This window comes from Mustela erminea, chromosome 11, assembly GCF_009829155.1.
Source record: "Mustela erminea isolate mMusErm1 chromosome 11, mMusErm1.Pri, whole genome shotgun sequence".
NCBI classification, from domain to species: Eukaryota; Metazoa; Chordata; class Mammalia; order Carnivora; family Mustelidae; genus Mustela; species Mustela erminea.
In genome coordinates this window covers 14,045,157-14,066,312 of record NC_045624.1, presented here as the reverse complement: position 1 = coordinate 14,066,312, position 21,156 = coordinate 14,045,157, and the positions used below count along the sequence as shown (strand labels likewise).

The 21,156-nt window shown below is 45.2% G+C and overlaps 1 long non-coding RNA gene across 1 annotated transcript in view; it reads right to left on the bottom strand.

The window, feature by feature from the left end:
* Window positions 1–2,012: 2,012 nt before the first annotated feature.
* Window positions 2,013–21,156, bottom strand: part of LOC116569609 — a 103,990-nt gene continuing 84,846 nt past the window's right edge. The window contains exons 2-3 of the long non-coding RNA XR_004277102.1: window positions 5,913–5,971; window positions 2,013–2,187 (exon numbers count right to left, since the gene is read on the bottom strand). This is a non-coding gene — a long non-coding RNA (uncharacterized LOC116569609). The remainder of the gene's footprint in view (window positions 2,188–5,912; window positions 5,972–21,156) is intronic.

Below are 21,156 nucleotides of genomic sequence, written 5' to 3'. Positions count from 1 at the left end.
ACATGCAGAGGGAAGACCATGTGAGATGCGGGGAGAAGGCAGCCATCAGCAAGCCAGGGTAGAGGCCTTAGAAGAAACCAAACCTACCGACCCTTTCACCTCAGACATCTATCCTCCAGAATTGCAAGAAAATAAATTTTGGTTCTTAAGGATACACGGTCTGTGGTAGGAAACTAGGACACCCCCCACAGAAGGTGAATTAAAATGAAGAAAGATCGCTTGTGTCACCTGAAAACATCTTAAAGGTGGACTCCTTCCCACAGGCCCACCTTGGGTATGGAAAGTGAGTCCCATGAAAGGAAAACAAGATGGAGACAAGCAGGCAAGATGGCCGCCTTCTCTTTAGACCGCTAAGAGTAAACTCTACCTGTGTGATGCTTGACTGAAGCAAAAAAAGAACTTTCTGTTGAGCCAGCATACATGGCATCATGTAGGTGGGGAAATGTTATTTAAATGAATTTAGATTTTTTTTCTCATGAATGGGCAGATTGATACACCTCTCTGTCTCCCTTCCCTCCTGTGATCACAGTCATGTGGCATCAGGATACAAACCTAACAGCAAACTGCCCCTGAAGGAGAGCGTGAGAGCAGGAAGGGGACAGAACCTGAGACACAGCCCCAAGGAGCACCAGTATCTGAAGTGAGGGAAGAGGAAAAAGAACTCCCTGTGGAGGAGAGGACAGGAAAGCAGGAGGACAACCTCCACGTCCTTAGGACAAGACCACCCACCACAAAGGGAGGTGTGGTCAGCAGTGCTCCACGCTAATGAGAGATCACATGAGACATGCGAGTGGGGGAGACAGCCATTGTATTTAGCAACAAGGTTACATTTGTGACTTTGGTGAAACTAGTTATGGGGGAAATGGAGGGTTCTTAAATTCAACCGGAAAAGAACGTGCAGTGTTTTGACAGGTGGAGAATAGAGGGTGAGGAGGGTTATCGAGGCTCCAGAAGAGGGCGCTAGAGAGCATTCCTGGTAGAAACCGTGCTACCCAAGTCACAGGGTAAGACAAGGACCTGGCTCCAGGGGCTAGCGCATTTGGCTAGGTAAGTATGCCCCACATTACATTTATTTAATAAACACATTAGAACTTAGTATTCTTAGAAGTTTACAAATATTTGCCCATTTAATAAATCCTTTTCTTTTTTTCCTTTGGCACTGCATGGAACTCTACGCTGCCGAAAGGCCACGTAACTTTAGTGCCTTTTGAGAAATGCCACAAACACAAGAGAACTGGAGAGGAATTAGTAGCCATCTACGTTACCTTTCCTCAGTGTGTCTTTCGACAAATGGTATGAGTCATATCTTCCTCGGGACTGACCACACATGGGGGTGCTGGGGGGGTGGGGGTTTCTGACCTGGTTTCAAGTTCATTTTGCTTATAGGGCAAATGACAAACATCTTTTCTCATTTATGCCTGCTGTTGTGAAAATGCGCAACATCCCAGTACCTTGAAGACCATAAGATGTAGATGTTTGTCTTTGGGGTGTATATCTTCAGGTCTTTGTGTCTTGTTATCACTCTCTGGGTGTTTATAGTGTGATATCTGTGCAGGTTGTATTGTATCTGGACTTGATAGGCAAGGCTCTGGTTTCCTTGCCTGGTCCGTCTTTCTGTGTCAAAGCCTCTGGTCTTGCCTTTGGATATGCCTGGGAAGAGATGGTTTGCTTTCTCAGGATCTTTTAACAACCTGCCTCTCTCTTGGTCTCTGGCTCTGTGTATGTCTGTTTTTCTCTCTCTTGCCAATGTATCTGCCTTGTTTTCTTTTTCTGTGCATTTTCCTATCCCACACACAATTCCTTCTTTCTCTCTTTCCCTTTTATGATTCACGTCTTAGCAAGTCATAATATCAACCTACATTTGTTTTAGGTATTCTAAAGAAATTACATCATATTTTGGCTTTACACCTTTGCTTAGCTTAAATGGGATATTTTGTAATAGACAGTTGGACAACTGCATGACTCCCCCAAACAAAGTCTTCACTGGCAGGGCAGGATGCTGACAGAAGACGTGAAATAGTAGACATTGCATTTAAATTAGGAACAATGGGAACGACAGCTTTAAGGGCAAAGGGTAGAGCAAGGCTTGGCGGGGTGAAGGGAAGCTGTGGAAATGGCCATCCCGGAGGAATTGCGCTGGCAAACTCAGGGGAATACAGGAACATCACTCATTTTCTGCTTCTGCTCCTAGAAGAAGAAGAAGAAGAAGAAGAAGAAGAAGAAAAAAGATCAGACACCTGATCTGGGGACACGGGAAAGGCAAAGAGAGGTAGGAACAGTATTCGATAGAAAGGAGTTATTGGGGGCGCCTGGGTGGCTCAGTGGGTTAAGCCGCTGCCTTCGGCTCGGGTCATGATCTCAGGGTCCTGGGATCGAGTCCCGCATCGGGCTCTCTGCTCGGCAGGAAGCCTGCTTCTCTCTCTCTCTCTCTCTCTCTGCCTGCCTCTCCATCTACTTGTGATTTCTCTCTGTCAAATAAATAAATAAAATTTAAAAAAAAGAAAAAGAAAGGAGTTATTGTCAGAAGAATAAATGCCATGAGCCTACGAGTGTGAACAGAGCACAGGAAGATGGGGTGATTTTGTTGGAGGTTTTGGAAATGGCAGATTAGGACGGATTTGCACATGAGAAGCAGTTCACAGAAGCACTCCAGCTCTGCAGAGAAATTTCCATGATGAGGGGAGATGGATAATAGCTTGGTTTGCCTGACATCAAGTCCAGGCCGAATGTGGACAAACTAGGCCGAAAGAGCATAGGGAGAAGCCTTCAGCCCGAGCGGATACAGGAAAGAGAGTAGGCATAGGAGAGCTCTTTCAAAAGACTGAGGATCCTGTTAAGCCAAGTTAAGCTTAACTCACTGATTAATCAGTGGACCCATGCACTTCTGGGCTGTGTCAACTTTGTATGGTAGAGTTCCCTCCCACGGGCAGGAAAGAGCTTGCCCCTATGTGGCAACCCCTGGGGGGAGGGGGATGGCCCCAATGGCAGAGGGCTTTTTGGACGCCCGTCATCTGAGGCTGCCTGTGACCTCTCCCATGCCAAATTCAGGGCCCTTTCTCGGCCTCTCCCCTGCCTGATCTCTAAACAAACATTAGTTAGCCACTGTTAATCCCTTCATCCTTCTGGAATCAATCCCCTCCCTTGACTTCTCATAACAGTGCCCTTTTAAAATTTCCTTTCAACCTCCCTGGCCATTCCTTCTCTCTCTCTTTTTTTTCTACCAAGAAATTCAATTCATCAAATGGTCAGTGCCTGCCTGCTTACCATGTGTTAGAGTCTAGAGCAGGAGCTGGGAGTATAAAAGGGAATAAGCCACCGGCCCTACTTTCAAGGAGCTCAAGTTCAAAACCGCCAGGTAGAGTACAATACATTATAGTGAATGCAGAAGTAAAAGGATGCACGTTGTCAAAAGCTAGCACAGAGGGACAAATGGCAGAGAGTGTGTTAACAGGCAGCGAGGAGATGGCCTGTCTGTGCCCAAGAGCGTGAATCCTGGCAGGGAGAAAGCGTGTAGAAAGCCATGGGTGTCTGGGATCTGTCAGAAGTCAGAATATTGCTATACACCAAGAATGAGGCCAGGGCAGTGATCAGGAATGTGGCTGGAAGAAAAGGCAGAGTCTCGTGCTGCCAAGACAAGGAATTTGTCCTTTATTCTATATGCACCAGGTGTGGGGAGAAAACGAGTTCAGTTTTGAACCTGTTGAGTTTAAGGTGCCTGTGAGACACGCAGATAGGGATGCTCATTTGCCAAGTGAGTGTAGGAGGCTGGAGCTCAGCCAAGAGTTCTCGGTGAGAGAGAGAATGTTTTTGGGCCATCGGTCTGTCAGGGGTGGCTAGTTCACAGGAGCGAGATCACATGGGAAGAGGGTACTTGGCGTCAGATCTCAAAGTGTGGGCCTTGGGTCACCCATATCAAAACCCCAAAGGGACTTTCTAAAGATACTCCCTGGGTAGAACCCCAGGCCAGCTGGCTCAGGAATCTCTGGTGGGGGTGCCTGGAAATCTGCATTTTAAAACTACTCAAAACAGAGGTACTCAACAGCCACCAATATGGACACCCACTGGTGTGGGAAGCTAAGAAGCAAAAGGCTGACACTCGGAAGGGAGAGACCCAACCATTTAGGGGCAGTGTGGTTTCCTCTAGGGTTAGAGTTGCCAGCCCAGAGTCCTGACATCGCGGAGGTGAGCCACAGACTTCCAGGTTGAGAGAAGCTAGGTCTTTATTCAGTACCTCTAGCCGGGCCTCCTGCTACTTGCCACTAACAGCATCTTAATTAATATAAAGAAGAATTTAATTTTGTGATTTCCAGATAGTGTTTCATCATAGTCCACGTGTAGTTCTTTAAAAATATTTCAACAGCCTCGAAGTGTAATTTTTAAGAAACAAAAGCTCTTTGGCATACAATTCTGAGCATTTTCATTGTATGTGTGAGAGGAATTTGAATTTTTAAAGAATTTCTCTACAAATATGGCAGTATCTTCAGCTTGCATTCCATTTGCCCTAGGTGATACACTTAATCAACATTCAGAAACTGCTGATTTGCTTATCTTTTCTGTAGGAGACATATACTGCCTGCCTGATTTGAGCCAGTTTGGCTGGCTGAGCTGGATGTTTAAATAGAATGCAGAACAACAGAGATTTAAATATACATGCATATACATATATATGCACATATATAATTATCATGTATAATAATTATTATAAATATATAAATATATAATATAAATAACTATAACATGTATTTATATATTTAAATTCATACAAATTAAATATTTGTATGATTATATATCCATATATTTAAATTTATATAAATTAAAGACTTTATATAAATTATATATTATATAAAATATATAAATTAAATATAAAATAAATATATACTTATTGGGGTGCCTGGGTGGCTCAGTGGGTTAAAGCCTCTGCCTTTGGCTCAGGTCATGATATCAGGGTCCTGGGATCGAGCCCCTCTGTCAAAAGAATTTCTTGAGTGAGAAATTCTCTCTCCTCAGCAGGGAGCCTGCTTCCTCCTCTCTGTCTCTGCCTGCCTCTCTGCCTACTTGTGATCTCTGTCTGTCAAATAAATAAATAAAATATTTTTTAAATAATAAAATAAATATATACTTCTATAAATATGTATATTATTTATTTTTTTTCTTGGATTTCCTTGTGCTCTTTTGACATTATTTTGTTGATTCCAAACTTCCAAATGTTAAATCCAGTGGCAAGTAACCACTGAGAGGGTAAGGTGGGGAGCAGGGAAGGGCCAGAGTTCTTACATCAGGGAATAGGCTGGCATCGCCCAGAGCCTGAGTCTGAGCTCAGGGCAAAGCCAGGGCCGGCTGCGGATGAACATGGCATTAGCTATGAGATTGACCTCGCTCACCCTATCGCCCCTCCCCCACTGTCCTCCACTGCACCTTGCTTCCCCTTATCTGGTGGTCTTAACTTTTTTGGTTTGTGAACTCATTTGGCAGTCTAGTGGAGCCTAGGGACCGCTTCTCACAACACTGTTTTGTTTTGTTTTGTTTAAGATTTTTATTTATTTATTTGACAGAGAGATCACAAGTAGGCAGAGAGGCAGGCAGAGAAAGAGGAAGCAGGCTCCCTGCTGAGCAGAGAGCCCGATGCAGGGCTCGATCCCAGGACCCCAAGATCATGATCTGAGCCGAAGGCAGAGGCTTTAACCCACTGAAGCCAATGAGCCACCCAGGCGCCCTGCAACACTGTTTTTAAATGCATTAAAAAAATACACAAAGTTACCAAAGAAACTACTGACACTGAGATACAGTTACCAAATAAATGTTTCTTTATTGATACATTAAATAACTAGAGATGGAACTGAAGGTCCAATAGCTACAAAGTAGTGAGTAGTAGAAACAATAGTTCAAGGTAAGGATATAATGTAAAACAATACCTGTAACTTCCACTGGGAACAAACTCAGAGCCACTGCAATCCCTCAGGTGTCTGGTTGCCTGCAGTCAGATTTGAAGTTTAAGGTTAATGAGAATAAAGAAGTCATTTTTCTCCCACTCAAGTTCACAAACGCCCCTGAACTCTAGCCACAAACCCCTTGCGGATACGGGGCTCTAAGATAGAACCCCTGTCCTTATCCTGTTCTGCTATTTCTGCATAGTATTTACATCTTCCAACATCATATATGATTTATTTATATTTTAAGTTTGTTTTTTAAAATTGTCTGATTCTCCCAATTAAAATGCAATTTCCACAACATCAGGAGTCTTTGTCTATTTATTCACTGATGTGTCCCGAGTATCTTAACAGTTCCCAGCATATACTGGAAGCTTCATAAAACCCTGGCCAATGAGTAAGACCAGAATGCACCAGCCTCTGAGTTGGGGCTGGGTAGCAAAGAGTTCTTTTGTCTTATTTTTCTTTCTCCTCTCTTCCTTCTCTGTTTTCCATCCTCTTGATTTCATCTGCATAATCTCTCTCCCCTTTCCTTTATTTCTTATTATCGTCTTTCTGTTTCTCACTCAAGAAATTCTTTTGACAGAGGGGCGCCTGGGTGGCTCAGTTGGTTAAGCATCTGACTCTTGATTTGGGCTCAGATGATAATCTCAGGATTGTGAGACTGAGCCCCATATTAGGCTCAGTGCTCAGCCCTGAGTCTGCTTGAGATTCTCTCCCTTTATCTTCCTGTGCCCCTCCCCTGGCTCTAAATAAATTAATTAATTGATTAATTAAATAAAATCTTAGAAAAAGAAATTAAGAAATTCATTCAACAGGGATTTACTGAGAATACAACGGTGAAAAGAGAGACCCAGACTGGGGCTCCTAGAGCTCACCACCCAACAGGCAATGGCTGAGAATATGGCCTTTGGAATTATGCCAACCCAAGTTCAATGTTTGCCTCTACATAGTACTTGTTCTCTGACCATGGGCAAATCTCTTAACCTCTTGGTGATTTAGTTCTTTTACACCATTTGGTCACTCATCATATTCATTATAGGGCTTACTATGGGCTTGGCATTGTGCTAGTCACTTGCAATCTAATGGGGAGAGAGAAAAGGCAAGACACAATGGTATGACCAGTGCTCTGATGGACAAAGGACAAATGCTATAAGAGGGCAACTCCTGATGATATCTTCAATCCTATGAAATCTGGTCATAGTGCACTGCCATAATCAAGGACAGTTCTTTCTTCTTTTTTTTTTTTCTTTTCTTTTTTTGCATTTCTGGAACACTAAGTGCAATTCAAGTTCATAGTGCATGACAAGCATTATTAAATCATCCTTTATTGTACCCAGACTTCATTTTCTTCTTCCAGGCACCCCAAGATTTGATTGTACAGACTGACTTAAATTCTTACCTTGCCTTTGGAGTGGAAGGAAGGAGGTAGGGCAGAAATACCAGGACTGGGGCACCTGGGTGGCTCAGTGGTTGAGTGTCTGCCTCCAGCTCAGGTCATGATCCCAGGGTCCTGGGATGGAGCCCTGCATCGGGCTCCCTGCTCAGTGGGGAGCCTGCTTCTCCCTCTCCCACTCCCCCTGCTTGTATTCCCTCTCTCGCTCTCTCTTTCCACCAAATGAATAAATAACCTTTTTTAAAAAAAGAAATAGGAGGGCTGAAGATTTCAGGGTTCTCTTTGGCGGAGAGCAGAGAAGAGAGGGCTGTGTAGGCCCCCTTCGCGCTACTTTTGCCCAGACACAGGAGCACGCAGTGGGGTGGAAATCCTGAAGGTAGTGGCGTGTAAGCCGCATACTGAAACGTGAGGAGGGCAGGGGAGAGCTCCGGAAAAGGTCTGGAGAACAAGAGCTCTTAACATTTAACCGGGGGACGCTCAGTCTGCCGGGAGCATAGCGGGGAATAAGGAGCCTGGCGAGAGGAAGAGTGACGGGGAAGGTGGACGGGAGAGGTCGGGGGCCGGGGGGGCCAAGTCACGCCGGTTCTCATAAACCTCATCAAAGAGTTGGGATATTTCAAGAGATAACGGGAAGGGAGGCAGTGACAGATCCAACCAAGGTTTTAGAAGCCCCTGCCGGCTGCGGAGTGTGCATACGCTGGAGGGCCTCAAGACTGGGAGACGGGGAGGCCTGGGTACCGGGATGGCAACAGGAAGAACGTCTGTCTGCAAGACGCGTTCCAGAGTTGGAATCTGTAGGACCTAATGACTCTAATTAGAGCGGCGAGGGAGAAGTGTTAGGAGTTTAAGTGTGCCCACCCACCCCCCCAAAGAGACACGTTTGAGATCCTAACCCCCATTACCTCAAGATGACTTTATTTGGAAATTGGGCCATTATAAGATTTTTTGAATTATTATTTATTTATTTGACAGAGATCACAAGTAGGCAGAGACGCAGGCAGAGAGAGAGAGAGAGAGAGAGAGAGAGGAGGAAACAGGCTCCCCACTGAGCAGAGAGCCTGATGCAGGGCTCGATCCCAGGACCCTGGGATCATGACCTGAGGTGAGGGCAGAGGCTTTAACCCATTGAGCCAACCAGGCGCCCCGGAAGTTAGGCCACTGTAGACGGAATTTGTTAAATTAAGATGAAGGTGTACTGGGGGCACCTGGGTGGTTCAGTCTGTTAAGCTCGGGCTTAGGTCATGACCTCAGCATCCTGGGATCGAGTCTCATGTTGGGTTCCAAGCTCAGTGGGGATCTACTCATCTCCCTCTCCCTCCGCCCTTCCCCCTGCTCTCTCTCTTATAAATAAATAAATCTCTTAAGAAAAGAAAAAAGAGGAGAATGTACTGGAGTCAGTGGGCCTTCATCCAACGTAAGTGGCATCTTTGTAAGAGGACAACTTGTGAAGACAGAGACACAGGGAGAATGCCATGTGAAGACAGAATGGGAGAGTTGTGCCTACAAGCCAAGGAGGGCCAGAGAGGGCCACACAACCTCCGGAAGCTAGGAAGAGGCAAGGAAGCATTCAGGGGAGAGTGGCTCTGCAGACACCTTGATTTCAGACTTCTCACCTTCGGGACAGTGCGACAAGAAAGTTCTGGTGTTTAAGCCTGCTCATTTCATGGTACTTTGTCAGAGCGGCTAAGGAAGCGCACTGGTACAGTGAACATTTAGGCTACTCTGAACTAGAGCAAGAAGGGTTGGGGATGAACAAACAATATAAAAGAAAAATTGAAAGGAAAACCAGAAAATTGATCTCAGTGAATCCGAAATGCCTAAAAACCCACAATGGCTGTGGGCACTCGGCGTCCTCCTCATCCCCAAGGTAGGCCGGCGGCTTTAGATGAGGCAATGCTGGTAAAATCGCTTCACACACATAAAGGGCTCCTGGTCAAGTTCAACCTTTGTCTTCGTTTTAATTAAATAAAAACACAAGGCCATGTGTCGGAGTAGCCCACACGCAGTTTCCACCCACAGGCCTGGCGACGTAATTTGTGGAGCCCAGGACAAAATGAAGATGGGGGGCCCTTCTTCAGAAATTAAGAATTTCAAGACATTGACAGCTGTGGATCAAGCCAAGCTCTAGTCGTGGTCCCGTGCTCTTGAGTCCATGAAGCCCTGCCCTCGGCCAGGAGCCAGACCTGCGTGGTCTCAATGCTAACCTCCACCCAGGGCACCACAGGGCTGGCCGTGTGGAGGAGTGAGGAGCAAAGGCTTAGGGCTGGGAAAGAAGGAATGATCGGGGAGCACTGCGGGGGGCTTGCCCGGTCCCACCAGGGGGTAGGTGTTGGGCAACAGGGGATTAAAAAGTACATCTCCGGTTAGATGGGCCTGGGTTGGGGAGGGTCTTTGGTACCAAGTCTATTTGCACAAGCAGAGGAGAAGCACGGAATATTTCTGAGCAGGAGTCCAAGAGGGTGGAGAGGGAGAAACAGGAAGGACTGGAAAACAAAAGCGGTAAGGTTTTAAGTCTGGGTAAGGACCCACCTTATAAACTGTTACCGAAAGAAGATAGAACACTTCCCTCCAGTTCTGTCTGTGCGACCCCCGCCTGTGTGCGGAAGGAGTCCGTGGAGTGAAGGCGTATCACTCCCACCCAGACTGGCACCCATTGGTCACACATATTCACTTTTTGGTCTCCTTTGTCATAATTTGAGAAATGACAGAAAATGCCTATAATTTTTAGTATGTTTAATCTCTTTGTTAGTAAAATGTGTGATTCAGTGGCGAGGATTTGATCGTCTTTTTACCATGGTCTCAAATCACTGTAATCCTGTGAGAATTTTTTTTTTTTCCTAGATTGTGTCTAGGTCTTTTCATGCACCCCTAGGTCAACTTTTCCATCAGCCCACTGCTGCCATGCAGCCTCAGGAATACGGTCAGTGAGACCCGTGGACGACATGCCAAAGTCACCTGTTTACACCTGCCATTATTTCCTCCTGGCCACAAAGCATGCGTAGCCGTCCACACTAATTCCCCTTTATCCCACATACCTGTGACCAAGCGGGAACCCGTCTATCCCACGCTGCTGCGTCAAGACCTCAGGCTCGCTAAACGGTTCCTCTTAGCTATAAAGTCAGAGTTGCTTTAGCTTAAAATGCCAGCAGGGACCACGCGGAGCCTCTGGGCTTCATGTCTGAATGAAACATTCAAACTTTGACTACTCCTCACTCTCACCACCATTACTAACAGTATTGGCATGGCTTTGGGAAACCGGAACAATCCAGGTCCTGTTAATTTGCTTTAATCCCCTTTCTTTCACTCTCCCCAATTGTTTCCTGTAACTCCTTTATCCTCCTTGAAAGCGAGAAAAACTGAAAAAATTATTGACAAACTTTCCATTCCCGTCAAGACAATGAAACCTCTGCAGTGCAAGTCATCAGGCAAGCACGAACTGACAAAAAAGACAGGGTTCCAGAAGAAAAATGATTCCTTGAACTCTTGGAGAAAAGAAATCAAACTAACTTAAGTTCCACGGGAAGCAGGGAAATTTGAAACGTCAGATCTTTTTTTCCCCCTTGCACCTATGTATTCGTTCTCATGGATAAGGCAGGCGGGTTAGGACTCTGTATTACATTTCTATCAATTAGTCAATATTAAGAAAGTGTGTAATAATAACTATAATATAGTTAATACGTATTTATATATGTGTAATAAATATAATAATAGTATTGATTGATATTGGTTCTGGATTTTATATCTGGTCATTCATTAAACACACACACACACACAATGCAGGAACACTATTGTAGTTAATTAAATAGAACACTTAAGTGGCACAAACTCCTGGAACAGAGAAATGCTCACAGTGACCTAACACAGTGGAAATTGATTTCTCGCTCTTGAAAGCAGTCCAGAATGGGTGCTTAGCAGGCAGCCTTCCACGCGGTGCTTCAGGGATCCACGCTTCCCCTACCTGCGCATGGGACCTCGGAGTCCTTCCCTCCTGGTGGCAGACAGGTGGAGAGAATGGAGAAGCCCTCATGGGAGATTCTTATGGGCCAGGCAGGGAGTGGTATCCTGTCTTCCGTCCAGAGTCCACAGGCCAAACTCAGTCATGTGGCCTCGTCTAACTACAAAGGGAGGTTGGCGAATGGGTCCATCTGAGCGTCCAACGGAAGAGAACGTTCTGGTGAATGCCACACCATCCCCACCCCTGCGGCAGAAAGCTAAGCTGTCAGGGGTCCGAGCTCTGCCCTGGGTCACATTCAAACAGAGGTTCAGCCTCAAGAAATAATTAAAATGAGAAATTTCAATGGGAACCCTGGCTGCCTCATCCAACAAAGCTTCAGAGAAGAACTATAGTCTTAGTGCACCAATTTTGTAAGTCTTCTCTGTCTGCCTCTTCTCATGTGTGTATCCCATATACACGGCTGTTCTACCTGCCCAAATCCTCACCTTCCAACTCTGAGCTCCCAGATTGCTTTGCAACTTAGATCACTCAGACTTTTTCCTCCCTTACACCCTAATTGTGCCTCATTTAACCCTCTGGGCTTCAATTTCCTCATCTGTGAAATGAGAAACTTAACACCAGATGACCTTTGTGTATTGAACACTCAACTAATATTTATTAAGTGCCCACTGGGCTAGGCCAGCTCAAATATTCTCCCATGCTATGAAATGGGCAAAATGCTTAAATCAGAGGACCTTTCCCGGTGTGGCTGAAGTTTTATAAGAATGCATATCCCATGAGTCTAACAGCCCCTTCATGTGATTAGGAGATGCAGGTTTCTGATAAGAATAAAGTCCTTATCTTTCTGTCATTAGGAAATAGTCAACAAAATTCACTGTAACGTGTAAAAAACAGCTTATAGAACTGGAATTACCATTTCTTTTGGAAAAGGCGTTGATGCACCTTGACCACCAAGTATTTTCAAACTTGATTGTTTTTATAGTGGCTAAAGACTAGAATTGCCCGGAAGTAAGACACTGGGTACATCCACCCATTCCATGGACTATGATGTAGTTATTCAAAATAGTAAGTTTAAGTTCTATCCATTGACCTAGGGAGAGTGACCGTGACACATCAAATGAGAAGAACTAAGTCTGAGATTCAAGTGCATTGCAAAACCCCATATTTACAAAAGAAATGTAAAAATCCCTAACTATGCTGTGTATCTTTGTTTGGCCCGAGGGAAAGGAGCAGAAGGCTGTACTTGCAGAAGGCAAGACATTCCGCAGTTTATAATCCCCAACTAAATATGACCACTGGGTTGGGAATGGAGACTACGGTAGAAATGTGAGAGGATTCACTTTTTCTTTACACGTCTGTGAAGTGTTTTTGTTTTTTTTTTTAATTTCTTGCAATGATCACATAGTTTGCAACTAAGAGAATTTTAAGTATGATTTTAAAATATTGACAAAGGACCTTTTCTAATGCCATTGGTGAATGGATGGTAATCCTCATGAAACACAGAAAGGAGAACTGAAGAAGAAGAAGAGAGAAGAGAGCAGAGAAGAAGAAGGATGTGTCTGTGTTTCTCCGCACTGGAGGCTTCTTTTCCCTGGGAAGATCTTTTCCAAAGCAGGGCAGGGCTTGTGTGTATATTAAGTTGCATTATTCCTCGTAGAAGTACACCCCAAGATTCTGATCCCATGCTTAGCAAGCTCTCTCCTCCTCAGAAATATAATTTATCAGTTCCATGTGTTTCAGAAGGTAGGTGTCCTGAGCCCAAATATTTGGGCCCCGGAAGGAGATATCTCTCACTCTAAAGTAATACACTGGGGCCGTGGATAGGGAAAATAACAAAGCCAGTCGGTGGTTTGGTTAGAATGAATCAACTCGTTGGCTGCTGATAGCTCTTGGGTAAACTGATAAAACGGAGTTACCAAAACCACAAAGCTGAGACATGGACCCCTGGCTCCACAAGACTCTACAGAGATACAATCCCTCTGAGATTGAAAGACCCATCTGGCCTCACCCATTATCATTCTGTGGCTTGTTTCTGACCTGTGTTATCACTCACTCCCTTGTCTATTCTTTCTGCAGTTCCCAGAGGTTGATGACCTTGTCTTTTAAGTCAAATTTAGCAGAGAATTTGGCCCAAACATCTGCCTACAGTCTAGTGACAATAAAACCAACCAATCAACTGAAGGGTAATAGAGACATGGGTGGTTATTCTTCAGGAATTCCACCAGGTGAAGGTGGGTGATTGGCGGCCAGTCCCCATCAGTCACCAGGCAGCTTATGGGTTTAGATGGTTGCAGGCGCCTAGGCAAGGTTTTAGCTATGAAGGCAGCTCTGCTGGGGTGGGCAGATGAGGGGGAAAGAAGGGGTTGCTTTTATGCTTCTCCATGAGATCACCTTAGAGAATGTATTTTTTGAGTTGTAAAAATCACTGAGTATCATTTGAAGCTTGGATAATAGAATGTTAATAGAAAACAAGTCTGGGGCACCTGGGTGGCTCAGTGGTTTAAGCCTCTGCCTTCAGCTCAAGTCATGATCTCAGGGTCCTGGGATAGAGCCCCACATTGGGCTCTCTGCTCAGCGGGGAGCCTGCTTCCCCTTCTCTCTCTGCCTGCCTCTCTGCCTACTTGTGATCTCTCTCTGTCTATCAAATAAATAAATAAAAATCTTAAAAAAGAAAAGAAAAGAAAAGAAAACAAGTCCAGATGGCAAAGGAAAAGAAGAGCAAATACAAATACTTGGGGTGACATTATCTGACCTATACCATGTGGGTCATTTGTCTGCAACCCACCTAATTCAAGGCCAACTAGGTAAGATGTTCAAATCGGATCACAGTTTCTAAATACATAACTAGTTATCTACTATGTGAATGGCACAAACTAAAAGTTCACGAGGAAGAAAAACAGCATAAAACATCCCAGCAGGAATTCTATTATTAGTCTTTAGTACATTTAGAAAGTATGTATTGAGCACCTACTCTGCGTCAGACACCATTAGAGTGTAGAGCGTCCTTTGGTGAGTAGCTCTGTCTCACAGCCTTGTAGTTAAAGACAAAAGAGAGAACAGGAGAAATGAACAAACAAAGGAAAGCTTGAATTTTGAGCCAGATTCTAGGGATGGATTTGGCTGGGAAAGGCAGAGAAGAAAAGGAAACCTATCCACACCAGATGGGCCAGCATGATCATGGGGACGTTTACAAAGTGCCTTACAGTTTGCATGGCACTCTGTCGTCCATGCTACGGAGGTGAAAATGAGCAAATCTTGCCCACTGCTGAGATCAGCCTGAAAGAGCAGAGGTAATCATGCCTCCTTGCCCCTCTGCCCTTTCCTCTTTCCTGATCTGGGTTCATGGTTTTGTATTGACTTGTTAATCTAAAGCCTTTTAGAGAGGGATTTGTCAATACAGAGCTGGCAAAGGATGTGTGTGTGTGTGTGTGTGTGTGTGTGTGTGTGTGTGTGTATGTAGTGTTGCTTCTGTAAGTCATGCATGTGTGTGCACCTGCGCCCTATGTGTCCACTCACACGTGGCATGGGACACTTTCTATTGGTGGTGAGCAAGACATTCCACAGTTTATAATCCCCAACTAAATATCTCCTTGACTTTGAGAGACTTCCCTTTCTTAGCCTGCCTTACTCCTCATCCTTTGCTTCACCAAACCATATCGTACCTCCACCCTTTGGTTTTCAGATCAGCCCCTACCATCTTCATGCGCTCTTTTCCAGCTCTGAAAGCAACTGATGATGATTCACACCCCTCCTCATTTTTGCAGGGGTTCATGACAGTGGGAGGAGGTGTACTACATCCCTTTGAAGATCTGATGAATACCTTGGGCCCTGAGCACATACACACAAAACATCTATGCCTAATTTCGAGAGATTTATATTCCCCTGGAAACACTGCTTTTCTAGATCCTATTTGTTGGCTGACAACTATAAACTTCGATGCATTAAAATATACTTCTCTACTATTTTGCCTAACATATATCTTATCTTCATAATTAGAGTAACCTTGAAAATAAAGCCGTTTTAGATTTTTTTTTTTTTTTTGGTATCCCTCACCGAACTAGGTAGAATGTAAATGGGGGTATTTAATTGAAGAAAGAAAATGAATGAACAAACTGTGGAACGACCATATAATGCAGTATCACTCAGTGATAAAAATAAATGAGTTATCAAGCCACAAGGAGACATGAAGGGATATTAAATGCATATTAATAAATGAAAGAGGCTGGTATGAAAAGGCTGTGTGCTGTATAATTACAACTACGTGACATTCTGGAATAGGAACAGGCAAGACTATGGAGACATTAAAAAGATCGTGGTTTCCAGGGATGCAAGGGGAGGGAGGGATGACCAGGTAGAGCAGAGGGGATTTTTAGGGCAGTGGAACTGTGCTGTCTGAGGCTGTGATCGTGGGTACATGTCATTTTACTGCTGTCGAGACCCGTAAAAGGAACAACACAGAGTGTGAACCCTGGTGTGCACTGTGGGTTCTAGTTAATAATAACATATCAATACTGGCTCGTCAATGATAACAGATGCACCACGTTAACCTAAGATGTCAATCACAGCGGAAGCTGCCAGAGTGGGCAGGGGTATATGGGAACTCTCTGTGTTTTCTACTCATTTCTCTGTGAACTTAAAACTACACTAAAAAATAAACTCTATTAATTAAAAAAAAAAAAAGAGTTTTAGATTTCTGACTGCAGCCTCTAATGGACTATTGGGATAAAGACTGTTCATCTCCCCCAAAGCAATGTATGTATTTTAGTTTTCCAAAAGATGTGTCTATTGGTGTGAAACCTGCTGCTTGACATCGTGTCGACACAATATGCAGGATTTTTAAATGAACTAACTGAATGAGTAAGATATGTTCTCATGATACAGCCTCAGTCCAATCCTAATGTCAATGGAAGCCTCAACACTGAGCACGCGAATTTCAACATGAAAAAAAAAAATCCATTAAAGTATAATTAGTGAGTCTTAGACATAAGCGGAAACGGGCCTACAAAGACATTGTCGTCATTTAAAATAGTTCTCTCTTCTTGTTCTATCTTTATATTCTCAACAGACAATTTGAGGAAAAGCCCTAACCACCTGGAACAAAAGGAGTATTTGGAGCCCCAGAAAATCAGTTCAGTGAGTAATGGGACCAAATTCAAATGGAGCCAAACTCAACTTCGAAGGAACATTGTTGGGGGGCGGCTGACCCAGGTGACTCCCCCTCCCCCCAAATTGATGATTCTGAGGGCTGGCAAGGGTTTTGGTCACACGATTAGCCATTTGCTCCCAAATTCCCTTACATAACATTTTCTTGCCTGGTTAGTAAAAAGGCTGAAATGATGGCAGGAGTTGTTCCAAAGTCCTATTATTCTGTCAAATAGGTTGGGTTAAACATGTAGTGATTCAGCTTGTTGGGCAGGAAAGTGCTTCCTTGTGAAATGGGAAAAGGAAAGTTTTCCCTCTATCTGGAGCCATCTTGTCCTGTCTCCAGCAAGCCTGTGAACTCTCCCTAACTCTTTCCCTTCTTGTTCGCTCTTTGGCTTCGAGGTTAAAGGAAAGAGAGAATATTAAAGGTCACCAAACGAAGACTCACAGGTGGTAAGTGGGCTTCCCTCAAGCCCCCTGTGTCCATTCCCAGCTGAGAACCATACAGCACCTGAGCCTCCTAAAAAGGGCCCCCCTGCCCTCAAGAAGACTCCTTTGACCTCAATCACCGATCTGGCCGCACAAAGCATTCGTTTAATGCCATTTCTTACCTTTATCCATAATTATAAAAATAATGCTTTCCAGATAAAACAAAGAGGCTGCTGGTTAAATTCTTCTCCTCAGCAAGCTCATGATATGCATTCAAAGTGCGTAGCCTGGGGGTCGCCATTGTGTACACACAATAAATCTTAGTTTATCTGGAATCCAGGCAGTCATGAAGCTTGGATGACAAGAATTTTTTTTTTTTTTTAAACAGACAGAAGTCAGGGAGGGCAGTCATTGCTCAGACAATGAGATTCAAGCAAGTGCTGTTCGGAATCTATGAGCTCCGTGGGGGAGAAGATGGATGAAGCAGGCGCACTGAGAAAGAAGGCAAGCCAGAAGGGAAAGAAGGAAGGAGGAAGTGGGGAGAGAGGAGGACACAACAAGGGAGAAGCAGAAGCAGGGGGAGATGGAGACTGTCAGCAGGGGAGGCGAACCGGGGACCGCGCGGGGAGACCGAAGGGGCGGGGCCGTGTTCACTGAGCCCCGAGCCAGCAAAACCAGGTAAACCGTTGTGCAGACCACATTATTAGCTGCCTACCAGATGGCTTCCGAGGGACGTGAGAACGGAAAGGCAGAAAACAAAATGTTAGTCAGTTAACACTGAAAACAAAAAGATCTGGGTAAATTTCGAGAAGCGTGAGACTAGAAACCTGGTAGGCAGACGACCAGTGTCTATACATCATACGTGACGTGTAGGACCTATGATATAGAGCACATTTGTCCTCAAACCAAGGTGACGCGATTTCAAATAAGGTCGTTTCGAGCCAACCATAATTCATGCTCCTAATGGTGACCCAGAAACAGGACAGGAACCGAAAGGAAAGTTCTAAATTTTCAGAGAAAGGTGAATGATATTTGTGTTTTGAGGAGTGAATGCAGTTTGCATGGGAAGTGTACGTTGCTGTATTCTAGCTTCTGGAAAACTGTGGGTCCACACGATCCAACAGCCTGAACGGGTGTGGGGAGGAGACCCCGGGCGGCGAGGTGCCCTAACGGGGAATCATAGTTGTTCTCATCAGTAGCGCCAGCTGGAGACCAGGCCTTGCTGTGACTACTTCCTGTGTATTTCCTTACTCAATTTCCACAATATCTCTATGCAGTGTATTTTATCATTAGCCCAATTTTGCAGACTGAGGCTCAGTTGGAAGTAAATTATCCGAGCAAATCATTAGGAGAACCAGGATTCAGACCCAATCTGGCTCAGGAATCCACGTTCCCAGCTCGTATGTTATATTCTATGTCACGGCTGCGCAAAGTCTTCGTTTATACCTCGGTCTTCCTCTTGCGTGTTTGTTTGCAAACTGACCCCCAGACCGAGAGAGCAGGCCGACACAGAAGAAACAGAGCTGCCTCTTCTGGCGCAGACTGCCAGGCGGCAGGTGTACTAAGCGGGGAATCTTACCTAGAGGCGTGTCCCCAGCGACGCAAGCCAGTGGCTCTCAGCATCCTTAAGGGGCCTCACTCACATATTCAGAGCAGGCCTCAAGAACACCTTGAACACAGCTCCCACTACCGAACCACAGGCAGAAGGCACATTCCACAGACAGGGGAGGTGCTCCAACTGCGAACGTCCAACTTACGGATCCTGTGGAGGTCACGTCTTCTCGATGACCTGCAACACGATCCGTTGAAATCAGCGGGTGGGGTTGCTCAGGATATTTGAGGGAGGTCAGCTGCCCGAGGGCTTCCTTCCTGGACTGGCCGTGCCTCGTTCCTGACTCTGGTGGAGGATGGATGCGTCCTCCTTTGGCAGCCTCTGCCGGGCCCTCCTCACTTCTCTACAGAGGCGTGAGGCTCCCCTGGTCCACTTCCACCCCCGGACACACACCACTTTCTGGTAAGTTGAATTTTGGATCTCCTTCTCATTTGGGTTCCCTCCATGCCCTACTATCAAGAACAAATCGTGGCTTTGTTCTCAGTGGGGCATCCACTGGCATATTTTAGTATTTCCTTGCCACAGAGCAAGAGTTGCCCCTATTTTTATTAGAGAGATGGTTTCGGTCCTCCCAGTGGTTTCTGGGGCTGGGAGCCGAACGCCTGTGCTCTGCTTCTCTCCCACCAGGTCTCTCTCCTCTCCCTCCTCCCCTTTCTCTCTCTGCTGGTTCTTGACACATTCTTCTCTTTTGTTGTCCAGTACGCTTCTTTCTCATGGAGGCTCTCCAGATGGCCTCTTCCCGTACTCCTTTTCCATCCTCTGCTCCTCCAGCCTCTCGTACTTCTTCCTCTAGACCCTCTCCTGGTGGCCCCGTGCACTCAAGTTTTTGCCACCGTCCTCACGTCCATGGTACCCGGTTCAAGGTCTCCAGCCAGATGAAGCTGGAGACAATTGTGCACATCCAGCTCTCTGCTGGGTCTCATAGACCAGAAACCACACAAGTCCTCTGAATCCTCTAGCTCCGGCTCTTCAACGTGGACCGGGTCCTATGGGATTTGGTATCCTCTCTCCCTGTTCCCTGATGCACTGTGTCCCCTGCTTTCTGCCCAGCTCCATCTTGAATGACCTCGTCCCCTGCCTGCTGGTAAGCAGCCTTCTGGGTAGGAAATATTACCTGATCTGTAGCATGTGAGGCCTTTCTGGCATAAATACTCCCACCATAGCCAACTGCAAACGTATATGATGTCGTTGAACGTAGCGTTGAGAAGAGGTGGATAGTAGCCACAATTAGACGGTGTTTTCACCAGACATGTACGATAGGAAAAAAACTGAAGGGCACAGATGACCGTAAATTGAGGCAAAATAATCAGGGAGCGGTACATTTTTAAATATTTATTGTCTTCATTTTTAATATGATTTATTCAATCACAAACTTACATAATTTACTTTTTACTAATTATAATTAAAATAATTTTGATGATTTACTATTTAATAATTCATGACCACGTGTAACAGGCTGCTTGCAAGATGCCTGAACATTTAATGATTGGTCCTCATGAGCCCATTCAAGCCAGCTCCAGGGCGCCCATGACCCCTTTTCTCAGAGACCCCGCCTCTCCACCGACATCTGTTCAATGCTTATATTTCCTTTAAGAGTCAGCTCTGCTCATGTTGGGAATACAGCCGTCTTCCGTCTCCATCATTGCTCTTACACGGCTCATGTGGCCATGATCTGTCTCTCCACCTGTCTCTCCCCTCCTTCTGCATGAGCTTCTTGAGGGCAGGAGCAGTGTCCCCTTCATCTTAATCCCAGTACAGTGACTGGTACCTAGCTGACGCTCTGTGAATTATTGTTGAAAAAACTGATGATGTCTTTCCTGTTCGCTTCCTCCTTCCCTCACCCATCTCCCTTCCGATTCACGACGGGAAAGGCTATGGGCCGCATTACAGAACAGTGAACCAGGTCTCGATGAAACCAATGCCTGTGGGTTGCATTAGCTGACACAACAGACTAGAGCATTTGTAGCTATGCATAGTTTACTCATATATTGGAGGTAGGAAAGGGCATATTCTCCCAACCAGTCGCCAGACATGGAGTCCCCTTGTCCATGACTGCCGTATTTGTGCTGTAGGATGCAAATTTCCCACTTGTGGGAAAAGGATCATTTAAAACAGTTGTACATTGGATGGCCTTCGGCCCTCTACGCTCAGACCTAGTCTTTTCCGCTGAATGAGATGAACATCTTAAGTCATCATGCTGACTGACAGAAAACCAGAACAGTCCACCAGGAAGCATTCTCTGGTGGGCCTGAACAGAACAGCGAGTAAGCGTCTGTTATGTAACAGGCGTATTAGCAGTGGGAATGGGTCAGTGGAAAAGGAGTCTATAAATGTGCTCATGGTGCTGGTGATGTTTTTTCAATTTTTCAAGTGAGCGCTTGTTGTTTTAATGACACAGACTCTAATTCCTCCGCATTTTTCGAGTTGCTCACATCTCTGGTAGCTGATTAACCGCCTAGGCTATTATCTCCGGATACCGAATTCACCGCACATCTGCAGAACTTAGCCCCAGCCTCACAGGGAAGGGGTAGCTGCGCGTTCTCTAGAATTGTTATTTTATGCTTCACTGGGATGACTTGTTTATATAACGGAATCTCTTTGTTTTCTAAGAAGATTCAGCAGTTCCATTAAGCAATAGCAGAAGCAGTAGTCACTTCTTCAGAACAGACTTCAATGTGAGCAAGATTTATATTTC